At 36.1% G+C, this 13,056-nt stretch overlaps 1 non-coding gene across 1 annotated transcript; it reads left to right on the top strand.

The window, feature by feature from the left end:
- The first annotated feature begins 11,938 nt into the window (after positions 1–11,938).
- On the top strand, positions 11,939–12,046 carry LOC118144605 (U6 spliceosomal RNA). The gene has a single exon (XR_004729371.2). It is a non-coding gene; the product is annotated as a U6 spliceosomal RNA (small nuclear RNA).
- Positions 12,047–13,056: the final 1,010 nt, after the last annotated feature.

The following is a 13,056-nucleotide window of genomic DNA, read 5'->3' as shown; positions in this document are numbered from 1 at the left end:
GAGAGTTAATTAAATTTGGAACTATTGTTTCCCTAAGTTTCATCCCTAAGTATTCTTTCACTTAGGTGTTTGTTAACCTTAAAAATCAGACATGAGCTCTTATTTTCTGATTGCTTACATCTTATATTGCTGATTTAGGAAATGTTATTATGTAATGGGACTACACGACCATGGACAGTGTTGATTGTCCAATATGATAGCTGAATAGCTAAGATAATATTTTTCTGATAGATTTTACTTGCATACGAATTGTGTTGATCATGTAGGCAAAAACAAGATTCTTCTCACCTGGGAGCTCCAGACCTAGTTCTATATCTGGATAAGTGAATTATGAAGACCTTAAAATTACACACCTTAGAATATATCAGATATTGTGATACTTTAGAAAAATCATCAACGCAGGTGTTGCATGTAACCTGTCATGCCATGATATTATAAACCTCAGAGTTCCCCTGTCTCTGTTAGAGTCTATGTTTCAAGTTCTCCTGAGGAGCCTGCCAGGATGAATTAGATACTACATGTACCCATAGTTAAACGTGAGTTGGGAGTAACTCCTTGTTAAGTTTTTATCAGGTGTGATTGAAACAAGTTAGTAAATTTGCTCTCTGTGAAATGCTGAATATTGCAGAAATTTGTAGTTCATTTAAAGAATGGGTACTTAACAGAGTAAAGGTATATTGATCCATAGAGAGAATCTAAACAAAGATCCATTTTTTTTCTGATCTATAGCAGAAAGAAAGGAAAAATCTTAGAGTAAGTGAGTAGAATGTTTGGCTTTTAATTGGCAAAATTAAGGCCAGTAATATGTTTGCTTACTTTTATGTGTGAAATACAAATTCAGATTGTTATATGAACATTGTTTTGAAAAAAATATCAGATATATTCTAATCTTATAGTTGAGTCAAAAGTTAATTCTTATGTTTTTTCTTATTTGACTATCAGAAACTCTCTTGTTCTGTAGTTTAAAATGTGCACATTTGAGATCAAATGTAGAAAGTGGAAAGGAAATTCCTGAGAAGTATACTGTGTTTTACTGAAATTCAGTTTTCCTCTTAGAAATTCCTCTATTTAAAGAATTCCTCAGACGTCAGAGGCTTTAGTTGTCAGAGGCTTGGTTTATTTTCAGGGTTGCATCATTATCTAAAATGGCATGGTTATTTAAAAAACTTTATGGAATGGAAAAAGCATGGACTTCAGTGTCACATTAAACTGGATTGAATCCTTACTCACCAGGTGTGAAACATTTCACAAGTGATTCCATTTTAATTTGGGGAAGATACAAATCTTTGTGATCACTGTTACTACTAAATAGAATAATATATGTAAAATGCCTTGAATATCATGAGCAATTAATACATTTAGTTTTCTTTCCTCAGGTACTATTTCCCTTCATGGAAAGTTTTTAAAAGCATCTCTATAGGGACTTCTGATCTCAATAATATTAAGATCTTATCCAGTGCTAATTTAAATATCTTTGTAGTTCTTTTTTTTTAAACCTCATTTGTAGTATACATGATTTTCAGAGCCATTTTGTAAAATTTTAGGTAATCTCTTCTGATTCAATATTTTAAAAGTCTACTAAAACTAATTTATTGTCTAAAAGTCCATTTATTGAAGTTATCTATGTAGCTTAGATTTTCAGGCCCTATAATTTTCAGAGCTCCATATCTCTTCATCACCAGAAACACACATACATATAATTTCTCTGTCCTTGTCTTTAATTAAACACTTGATCATAAGACCAAGGAACAAGATTACCTCTACCTTACTATATTTCTTAAGTGGCCAGATGACTGCCCACCCATAGAAGAAATAATGAAAACTCCTAACATGCTTCAGTTATTACCCTAGATTCTATATGACATCGACAGGCATTAATAAACACTTATTTATTATAAATATAAAAGTAGCATTGATTATTCACTATACAGGAAGAAAAGATATTGCATTTCAAATTTAAGTATAAGCTGGGTATTAGCACCACATTTACTTATTATTTAATATAACTAGTCACTACCCATCTCCAAGCCTCAGCATTGTACTCATATGATGATATACATATTATTATGTCCATTTTGCAGACCAATAAACTGTAATTGAAATGCAAGTTCAGACACTTGGCACTTGCCACTTGTTGCTGATTGGACATTTGTAGAGTCCATTTAACAACAGTGAAGTCTGGCAAAAAGAAAGTGATTTTTTATTTCAAAGCTGTCCTAGTGGAAACACAGGTTTCCTGCTAGGGTACTACTTCACTTTTGGAGCAGAAAGCAAGCACTTTTAAAGGGGGCCGAACCTGAAAAGCATGGTGGGGGGTGGATGCTGTAGGTGGCTCAGCAAGGGATTTGTGTATTAGCTTGGTGCCTTGTCTACCAGCCAGTCAAGCTGGTGACTGCTGGCATCTTTGTGGCAGGCATATTTTGGATTGTAAATTGACTATTATTTCCTGAGGCAATCTCCTAGTGGGTAAGAGTTCCTTTCTGAAGCTGCTAAGCACATAGATGAACTTGCCCTGTAGTAAGTGTCTGGTGGAGGGGAAGGAAAAGGCTAAATTTCCATTTCTAAAGTAGGAAGTGGGGAAATGGAGGAAAGAGAAGAGAGAGGAGAAAAAATAAACTATCTCTTAAAAAAACAGGGGTTATTGGTTATAAAACAAGTTTAGTGACAGTAACCCAGCTAGGTAGACATCATGAAGATGGCTGCCTAGAGATGCCCAGTGCTCATCTCCTTTACAAAGGAGGACAAAAACAACAAATAAATATACTGTAAGTAGTGTCTAAGGAGGAACACTGGAATTGGAAAGTGATGAAAACCTTCCAAAGCATGAAAACTTGGGATGGCAAAATACAGAAGGCAGTGGAGCACTGAGACAAGATTAGTTCAGAACCCAAAGGGTCTTCCCATTGTGGGGGAAAAGGTAAGCAGGAGATTCCCAACAACTCCTGTTATTAGAACAGTAACAAGCAATCCTAGCTAAAGGAGATCCCCCACAGTTCTTCCAGGCCCTGAGCTCAATATAGGAATCTGCCTGGCGTCCACATGGTTGCACTGCCTAATAAAAGGAACCCCTTCCAGGTTCCTTCCACTCCCAGGGACCTTAACTACTATGGCAGATGCCATTTTGATAACAGGGCTGCTGTTATAGTGCATCTTGCCTTGGGGGTCAATAGCTCTTGAATCTCCACATTTCTGAAACCTTACCATCATCCCACCATGCCCACACAAATGGCATGGTGTACAATCATGCGGTGCCATGACCCCAGCTAGATCCAGCAGTACAACCATGACCACAGCACTTGAGCCTATGTAGCTCCCTGTACACTAAGAAGCAGGCCATATAGCTCACTGGTGAGACAGCCACTAAGAAAGGAGAATTGATGCACACAGACCCCAGGGCCCAAGGACCATTCCATCCAGCACTCACCATTGCCAGCAGTTGCTGCCTCTATGACCGACAGAGCCAAGGTGACTGGTTTGTGCCCCCACCAGTTCCTGAGAACCTGTTCACTCAGTGGCCCCCACCCACAACAAAGTCATATGATTATCTCTATGAAAACATATAGTTTAGGCCACTGAGGCAATTGTAGACACCACTGTTATTGATTATATCAAAATGAATCACAAGGAAACTGCACTATTGCACCCACCATGAACCAAAGCAAAAGCACCCTACACAATCAACAATATATGGTACATGTATAGGAAAGAGTCTTTCCCTTTAAGAGTTACTGTAGTGCTGGGTGCGGTGGCTCATGCCTGTAATCCCAGCACTTTGGGAGGCAGAGGCAGGTGGATCACAAGGTCAAGAGATCAAGACCATCCTGGTCAACATGGTGAAACCACATCTCTACCAAAAATACAAAAAAAATTATCTGGGCACGGTGGTGTGTGCCTGTAATCCCAGCTACTCAGGAGGCTGAGGCAGGAGAATTGCCTGAACCAGGAAGTGGAGATTGTGCTGAGCCGAGATTGTGCCATTGCACACTGGCCTGGGTAACAAGAATGAAACTCCGTCTCAAAAAAAAAAAAAAGTTACTGTAGAAAATTGGAAGAGACATCGCTTCCACCAGATATGCAGATATCAATATAGGGACACAAGAAACCTGAAAACACAAGAAAGCATAATAGCTCCAAAGGAACACCATAATTCACCAGTTATACATCCAAAAGAAAAGTAAATCTGTGAAATACATGAAAATAAATTCAAAATAATGGTCTTAAGGAAATTCTTTGAGATACAAGAGAACACAGATAGACAACTCAATTGAATCAGAAAAACAATTCATGATGTGAATGAGAAATTCAAGAAGATATCATGGCTATCATAGAAAAATCCAAACAGAAATCCTGAAGCTGAAGAATTTAATGAATGAGGTAAAAATTACAATAGATAGTATCAACAGACTAGATCAAACAGAAAAGAAAATTTCTGGACTCAAAGACAAGTCTTTTAAAATAACTCAGTGACATTCACAAAGGAAAAAATAATAAAATTTAAAAAGCCTAGATGACATATGGGACACTATTACATGAACAGATATTTGCATTAGGGGAACTTCAAAGAAGAAAAGATTGGAAAAGGCATAGAAAACCTATTTAATGAAGTAAATTCTTGACACTTACCAAGTCTTGGAAAATATATGGTCATTTAGATCCAGGAAGCTCAATAGATCCCAAATAGACTCAAAACAAAAAGTTTTTCTCTGAGGCATATTATCATCAAACTGTCAAAAGTCAAAGACAATGAGAATTCTAAAAAGAGTAAAAGAAAAACATCAAGTTAAACATAACAGAATCCTCACTAGACTAATAGCAAATTGTTTTATTTCTCAAAAAGAAACCTTACAGGCTAGAAGAAAAGCAGATGATATATTCTAAGTACTGAAGGGTCAAAAACCCTGCAAGCCAAAAAATACTATACCCAGCAAAACTATCTCACAGAACTGAAGGAGAAATAAAGCTTTCTCAAGACAAACAAAAATTGAAGGAATTCATCACCACTGTAGTAATCTTACAATAAATGATTAAGCATACTACATTGGAAGTAGCTTCCATACTACATTGGAAGCATAAGAATGATAGTTACCATTGTGAAAACAAACAAATGTACAAAACTCAATGATAGAGGAGATATGCAAATGAGAAAGAGAAAGGAGCTGAACCTTATTACTACAGAAGATCCCTGAACCACAAAGATAAACAATATAAGAATAAAAGGAGCAATATGCTGCCTACAATAAACTCACTTTCCCTATGAAGACACACATAGACTGCAAGTGAAAGGATGGAAAAAGGCCATGAAAATGGAAACCAAAAACAATGAAACAGCATAGAGAATCCACAGACAACTGATCTCTGAGAAAGCAAACAAAAACATAAACGTGGGGAAAAGATACCCTATTCAACAAATGGTGTTGGGATAATTGGCAAGCCACATGTAAAAGAAAGAAACTGAATCCTCATATCTCACCTTACACCAAAATCAACTGAAGATGGCTTAAAGACTTAAATTTAAGACCTGAAACCATAAAAATACTAGAAGATAACATTGGAAAAATCCTTTTAGACTTTGGCTTAGGCAAAAACTTTATAACCAAGAACACAAAAGCAAATGGAACAAAAACAAAGATAAATAGATGGGATTTAGTTAAACTAAAATGCTTCTGCACAGCAAAAGAATAATCAGCAGAGGCTGGGTGCAGTGGCTCATGCCTGCAATCACAGCATTTTGAGAGGCCAAGGCGGTTGGATTGTGAGGTCAGGAGATCGAGACCATCCTGGCTAACATGGTGAAAACCTGTCTCTACTAAAAATACAAAAAAATTAGCTGGGCACAGTGGCATGCACCTGTAGTCCCAGCTACTCGGGAGACTGAGGCAGGAGAATCACTTGAACTTGGGAAGCGGAGGTTGCAGTGAGCCAAGATCGGGCCATTGCACTCCAGCCTTGGTGACAGAGAGAGCCTCCATTAAAAAAAAAAAAAAAGAAGAAGAATCAGCAGAATTAATAGACAACCCATAGAGTGGGAGAAAAACCTTCACAATCTATATATCCAACAAAGGAACAAAGGACTAATATCCAGAATCTACAAAGAACTAAAACAAATCATCAAGAAAAAACAAATGATTCCATCCAAAAGTGGACTAAGGGCAGGAACAGACAATTCTCTAAAGAAGATATACAAATGGCCAACAAGCATACGGAAAACTGCTCAACATCACTAATTACCAGGGAAATGCAAATTAAAACCACTCAAGGTCTGCAAGGTGGTCATAATTAAAATGTCATAAAATAACAACATGGGTGTAATGAAATTGGAACACTTTTACATTGTTGGTGAAAATGTAAACTAGTAAAACCCCTATGGAAAACAGTGTGGAGATTCCTTAAAAACTAAAAGTAGATCTACCATTTACTAGCAATCTATCCAGAGGAAAATAAGTCATTATTTGAAAAAGATACTTGTTCACACATGTTTATAGCAGCACAATTTGCAATTGCAAAAATATGGAACCAGCCCAAATGTCCATTATTCATAGATTGGATAATGAAAATACACACACACACACACACACACACACACACACACACCCATGGGATACTCTCCAGCCATAAAAAAGAAGAAAATAATGGCATTCACATCAATCTGGATGGAATTGGAGACTATTATTCTAAGTGAAGTAACCAAGAAATGAAAAAATAAACAACATACGTTCTCACCCATAAGTGGGAGTTAAGCCTTGAGGATGTAAAGGCATAAGAATAATAACATGAACTTTGGGACTAGGGGAAAGGGTGGGAATGGGGTGAAGAATAAAAGACTACACATTGGGTACAGTGTACACTGCTTCTGTGATGGATGCACCAAAATCTCAGAAATCACCATGAAAGAAATTCATGTAACCAAACACCACCTGTTCCTCAAAAACCTATCGAAATACAAATACATTTTAAAACCCTACTTACATCAGGGGTTGTTAGATTTTGTGCCTGGAGTTGTTTAGCTTCGTGCAGTTTGTATTATGGCTTTCAGGTTTACCATGGAGATATATGTGTTAATGGCACAGAAAACCTGTAAATATAATTGTTTACGCTCTATCAAGATGAGCTGTAGGCTTCATAATTATTTTAATTGAATACTGCTGCTCCCTTTGTGCTACTTTACTTGTATTAGTGAAGATTTAAGTAATTAGATTTAGAAGAACATAGCATGTTTTGCTCATCTGCATACTGAATTTCAGTGATGTTTGAAGTATATTGAGAATAATACTGAAATGCTATAATCTTGTGATATATAACTGGAATGTCTATGGGCTTTTAGTAGAGAAAGGAAGAAAAAAATACTACACTCTTCTTTCTTTGCATAAGATATGTGCATACACATATATATCTGTATATATGATACTTATATACATGCGTGTATATATCCCAATATTTAGAAAGAAATACAGACAATCCTGTATTCCTGATGATAGTTCAACTTATGATTTTTGAAAATTCTGGTGGGTTTATTGGGGTATTAAATACATTTTTGACTTATGATATTTTCAACTTGCAATGGGCTTATGGGATGTAACCCAATCATAAGTCAAGGAGCATCTGTGTATGTATATTTCTGCATTTTAAAAAGCATATTTTTCTTTCACATGCTCTGATGTAACACATATCCAATTACAATATATGATCTCCCAGAAAATATTAGTTATATTTGTTGAACAATTAGAACACATGGACACAGGGAGGGGAGCATCACACACTTCGGTCAGTGGGGAAGGCTAGGGGAGGGACAGCTGGGTGGGGAATGTGGGGAGGGATAGTGAGGGGAGAAATACCAGATATAGGTGATGGGGAGATGAAGGCAGCAAACCATTTTGCCATGTATGTACCTTACACAACAATCCTGCATGATCTGCACATGTAACCCAGAACTTAAATTATCCATTAAAAAATCAATATTTTTTATACAAACAATATATTTCAGATTTGGTTAGCTCTACTTTAAAAACATGTAAAATTAAAAAAAATTTTGGTATATGAAAACAAGATCATTATTTCAGGTCCCAGAAATCAAAGAATTGTATGAGAATGGTTAATAGTGATTAAATCTCCATTTCCAGCTACTTATACATACAGCTAAATCATTCACTCACATATTAGTCATTCATTTATCCATTTGGAGAATGATAGTCATAACTATATACTCTTTCTGGATTTCTTTTTCTTTTCAAGTCCCTGTTGTTATATATGCATATACATTTATTCTTTGGTTCAAAACTTGTCAAATCTTGTTGGAAACATGCAGGACATGAAAAAGCAAGGCAAAGTATAAAATTTTATATTTATTAATCTAAAATTCTATTTTGAAATATTAGCTTTCATAAAGTATGCTGGAAGAGACAGAAAAGCGGGAGGAGTCATAGAGCCCATTCTTAGTGAGCTTATGCTATTATAAAGCAAAATTGTTACAGAAGAAATTCTAACAGGCAGTGTGAGCACATTACATTTTTACTTTAATAATTGAGATTATAACTAACAGAATAACAGAGGGTTGAAATGGATTTTTAAAACTAGAATGATGAAACTAATGAAACAATGCTGAAATAAAATTTCTAAATTAGATGCAAAACTGGATTACACCCTGTAGTATGATAAAAGCTTTTGTGTGTGTGTGAGTATTCTCTCTCCTGCATGTCAAAAACTGTGACATGTCTAATATATATTACCCTAAATTTACACTATCATGTTGGCCTGTCATATTATGCTAGCAGAAGATATGAGTACTGGGTCAAAGAGAAAGGAGTTTATTACTATGGAACAATGGGCAATATAAGTATTAGCCTATTTTCATCAATTCCTTTATGCCCCCAAGTTTTATAGGACCCAGAGAGATGCTGGACAAATAGTGGATTGCGTTAAAGGAGAATTCTGAACTTAGGAAACTCAAATCTTTTATAATAGGTGGTAAGAGGTCTATCATTTTACTCCAGAGGGAAAAATTATCTTTATTATAGTAGAGAGTAAATGTGAGAAAACCTATTCTTTCCTCCAGAGAGTAGCACAAGGTTGTTCCAAGGCTGTTCAGGATGTATTCTTGAAAAGATAGTCTGGAGAAAGGACAGGCAATACCTCACTTAAAAGCTATGTAGAAAAGTAAAAGACAAAGAGATTTGTTCGACACCATCATGGATTCTGGCAAATTTTCCCATGAGTATGCCACTCTGTTGGTGACTGTGATTAATCTGACAGAAGCTGGAAATAGGTGTATCTAATTGGTCTTACATAAGGATTTAATTAAGGCTACTACCAATAGGATTCAAATCAGCAGCTGTTGACCTTCTGTGTTGAGCTTAACTATGCTTCACAGGTTCCAACATCTAACCAACAGAATAAAAGTCATAAGCCATTGCAGTCTATTTTGGAAGGCCATGTGGCTTTCTTCCTAAGTTTCTGTATTGATAGTTCCAATTGACCTGAGACATTAATACAGTTACAAAAGCAATTGCACAGATCTCATCTTGGTTTTGCACCTATCTATCCATAACAACCCTGGCCGGTAAATTGAGCTGATCTGATGACTTCCAGGACTAAAGTGGTGTCATTGACTACTTCAGTTAAAGTAAGAAACAAATATCATACCGCCTTTTCTAATTGGATGACCACACTGTAGGGATAACTGCTTACAGAGGGTACAAAAATAACAAGTCAATTATCCCTCTAGACGTGGCTCCTCCAAGTAACCACGTGTAGTTTCATTTTAGAGAGGTTTTATGGTCATCTAAGAACCACATTATAATGCACTGTTGGTGTTTCCTTTAACATTAGGAAATCTCTTATAACCACCACCAAGGTGCGAGTCACAGTATTTTTGGGAGGGAGGGAGGTTAATGTCTGGCTTCCATATAAGAAGTACAGTTTCAAGAATGCATATGGTGCCACTGGAAATGGTTTGCTAACAACCTACATTAGTAGGCGAAGAATTTTATGGTGTCTTCAACATGACCTCCTGGCCAGCTGATAAACTATAAGATTCTTAATTCAATTTTAATAATCGAGTCTAGTCACGATTTTTTGGAGGGACTTCCTGAGGGCACTCTATCCAAAATGCCCTATTTATTCATGCCACCAGCTGGATGACATTTGTCCAACACATGAGTGGTTGAGTAGTGGCTATTGGAATGGGAATAGGGAAGACATCTGGAGATACTGATGGGTTTTGCCTGAGAGGTTCGGGAGTTTGAGTCATCCTCTAGTGTTTTTGGCAGATTTCTTGGAAGGATTAAGGGAAATGGCTATCATAAAATACAGTTAGTGGGTTGAAAGTAGTGATTAGACAGACCCATGAATCAAATTCTAGACACTTAACAATGGTTTAGGAGAAAAACATGTTTTTAATTACAAGGGCGGCTACAAGATGTTCTGAGGAAAGATCATTAATACCTCACTTACTCCTTACCTCCAAGATGTAAAATATTTTTTTCCTCATATGCCTGGGTTGTTTCCTCCACTATTACCAAACAAACAAACAAGCAAGTATGTTCTAATCTAATAGCTATAATTTCACTTCTTCTTCCAGTCATCTCCAGCTTGCAACCAGAAATGGAGGGAAAGTGTGTGAGAGTTAAAGGACACTTTTTAAAAATTTATGGAGACTCACTGTATCTTTTAGCAATATTCAACCGATATAGGGAGACTCAGTGAGCATTGTATTCAACATAGTAGTTATTATTTTTATGATGTGGGATGATATTAGTCCAACCAGATAAGGCAGGTGGCTGAACTAGAATTAAATTGGAGTCCTCTAAGCCCCCTTGAAGTGTGTAAGAAGAAGACCATCTTCAGTTTGTCATTAGAGAAAAAAAAAGTGTCATGCTCAGGAATAATCAAGACACAATCCTAAAATTTCAAAATAGGTCTATATAATTCTCCAATACTTTCATCCCATTCATTACCCAGAAAGTCTCTAAGAAGAGGTGATTCTTTTCTACAGACAGCTGTATTTAGTGATTAAAGTGTTTTGTTAGGATGTATGTACCAGGAGACATTGAGGGAGACAGAATCATAAATCTCTTAGGGTCAATTTTTGATAAGCCTGTATATACGCTTAGCAACATCAGATGCCTATTGATGGCGGTGAGTGGAGGGCCCACTGAATACCTTGATTTTAGCTACTTGTCAAGTTTTTATTTTGTAATAAAAAGTGTACCACTATCAGTCTTAATCATCTGGAGAGCCAAACATATGACACAGATTAGTTCCAGTTGTCATAACCATGTGGCCAGAGTTAAGTGATTAGAAGTATAGAATATAACAAGAAAAAGTGTCAGTTTGCAATGAAGCATCACCAATAGCCCTGAGAAAGAATCAAAGGTTTGTTAAATTCAATTTGCTAGCAGTAGATGGGAGTAACACTCCATGCAGGGTGACATCTCTCATTAGGAGACAAATGTGTTAAAGAGGAAGTTGCAAGGGAAATTAGAAAATACTTTAGGGTGAAAGAAAATGAAAACACAACATTCCAAACTTACTGAATTTAGAGACAGTAGTACCCAGAGAGAAGTTTCTATCTGTTAATGCCTATATTAAAAAAGAAGATCTCAAATCAATAACCTAAACTCTCACCTTAAACTCCCTCCTTCCTTCTATTTGCTTTGTGGAATTGGGGCAGATTTCTGTTGGGGCAGAACCTGTGGGGACATTCACAATATAGGATGACCCCAACTGCCACAGTAAATGGAAGGATATAACAAAGAGGAGAGCGGAGAGTCATGAAATAGACAATGAAAGAAAAAAGAAGATATTTAAAACTCAAAAGTCAATTATTTAAAATATCTACAAAACTTTATTTAGGCTGATCAAGAAAAAAAAAATAAAGCAGATTCACATTACTAAAATCAAGAAAGAAAGAGGGTACATAACTATTGACCTTACGGAAATAATGGTGCTTGCTTTGGCAGTTCCTATAGTAAAATTGGAATGATATAGAGAAGGTTAGCATGGCCCATGCACAAGGATGACATGCATAGTTACATAATGGTAAAGAGTTAATTCCATAAAAAGACCTAACTATTCTAAATGTATATGGACCTAACAAAGGAGCACCGAGATTCATAAAGCAAGTTTTTAAAGACCTTCAAAAAGACTTAAAACTCCCACTCAATAATAGTGGGAGACTTCAACACCCTGCTGACAGTATTAGACAGATCATCAAGTCAGATAATTAACAAATTTGTTGAAGATCTGAATTCAACACTTGACTAAATGGACCTCACAGACATCTACAGAACTCACCACCCCAAAACAACAGAATATGCATTCTTCTCATTGCCACATGGCACATACTCTAAAATGGTCACACAACAGGATATAAAATAATCCTCAGCAAATGCAAAAGAACCAAAATTATACCAACCACTCTAGGACCACAGCCCAATAAAAACAGAATTCAAGACTAAAAAAATTTCTCAAAAGCATACAATTATATGTAAATTAGATGACCTGCTCCTGAATGACATTTGAGTAAATAATGAAATTAAGGTGGAAATCAAGAATCTCTTTGAAACTAATAAGAACAAAAATACAACATACCAGAATCTCTGGGACACAGGTAAGGCAGTGTGAAGAGGGAAATTTATAGCAGTAACTGCCCCATCAAAGAGTTAGAAAGATCTCAAATTAACACCCTAATCGCAACTAAAGAAACTAGGGAAACAAGAGCAATCGAAGTCCAAAACTAGCAGAACAAGATATAACCAAAATCTGAGGTGAACTGAAGGAGATTGAGGTGTGAAAAACTATTCAAAAGAGCAATGAATTCAGGAGCTGATCTAAAAAAAATAATAATAAAATAAATAAATAAATAAATAAGATAGACCACTACTGGACTAATAAAGAATAAAAGAGATATCCAAATAAACACAATCAGAAATGCAAAGGATATATTATCACTGACCCCACAGAAATAAAAATAACAATTGGAGACTATGATGAATATCTCTATGCACAAAAACAGAAAACCTAGAAGAAATGTATAAATTCCAGACATATACTGAAATACCC

The sequence above is a fragment of the Callithrix jacchus genome, chromosome 9 (assembly GCF_049354715.1).
Source record: "Callithrix jacchus isolate 240 chromosome 9, calJac240_pri, whole genome shotgun sequence".
Lineage (NCBI taxonomy): Eukaryota > Metazoa > Chordata > Mammalia > Primates > Cebidae > Callithrix > Callithrix jacchus.
This window is presented reverse-complemented; position numbering and strand designations above follow the sequence as displayed.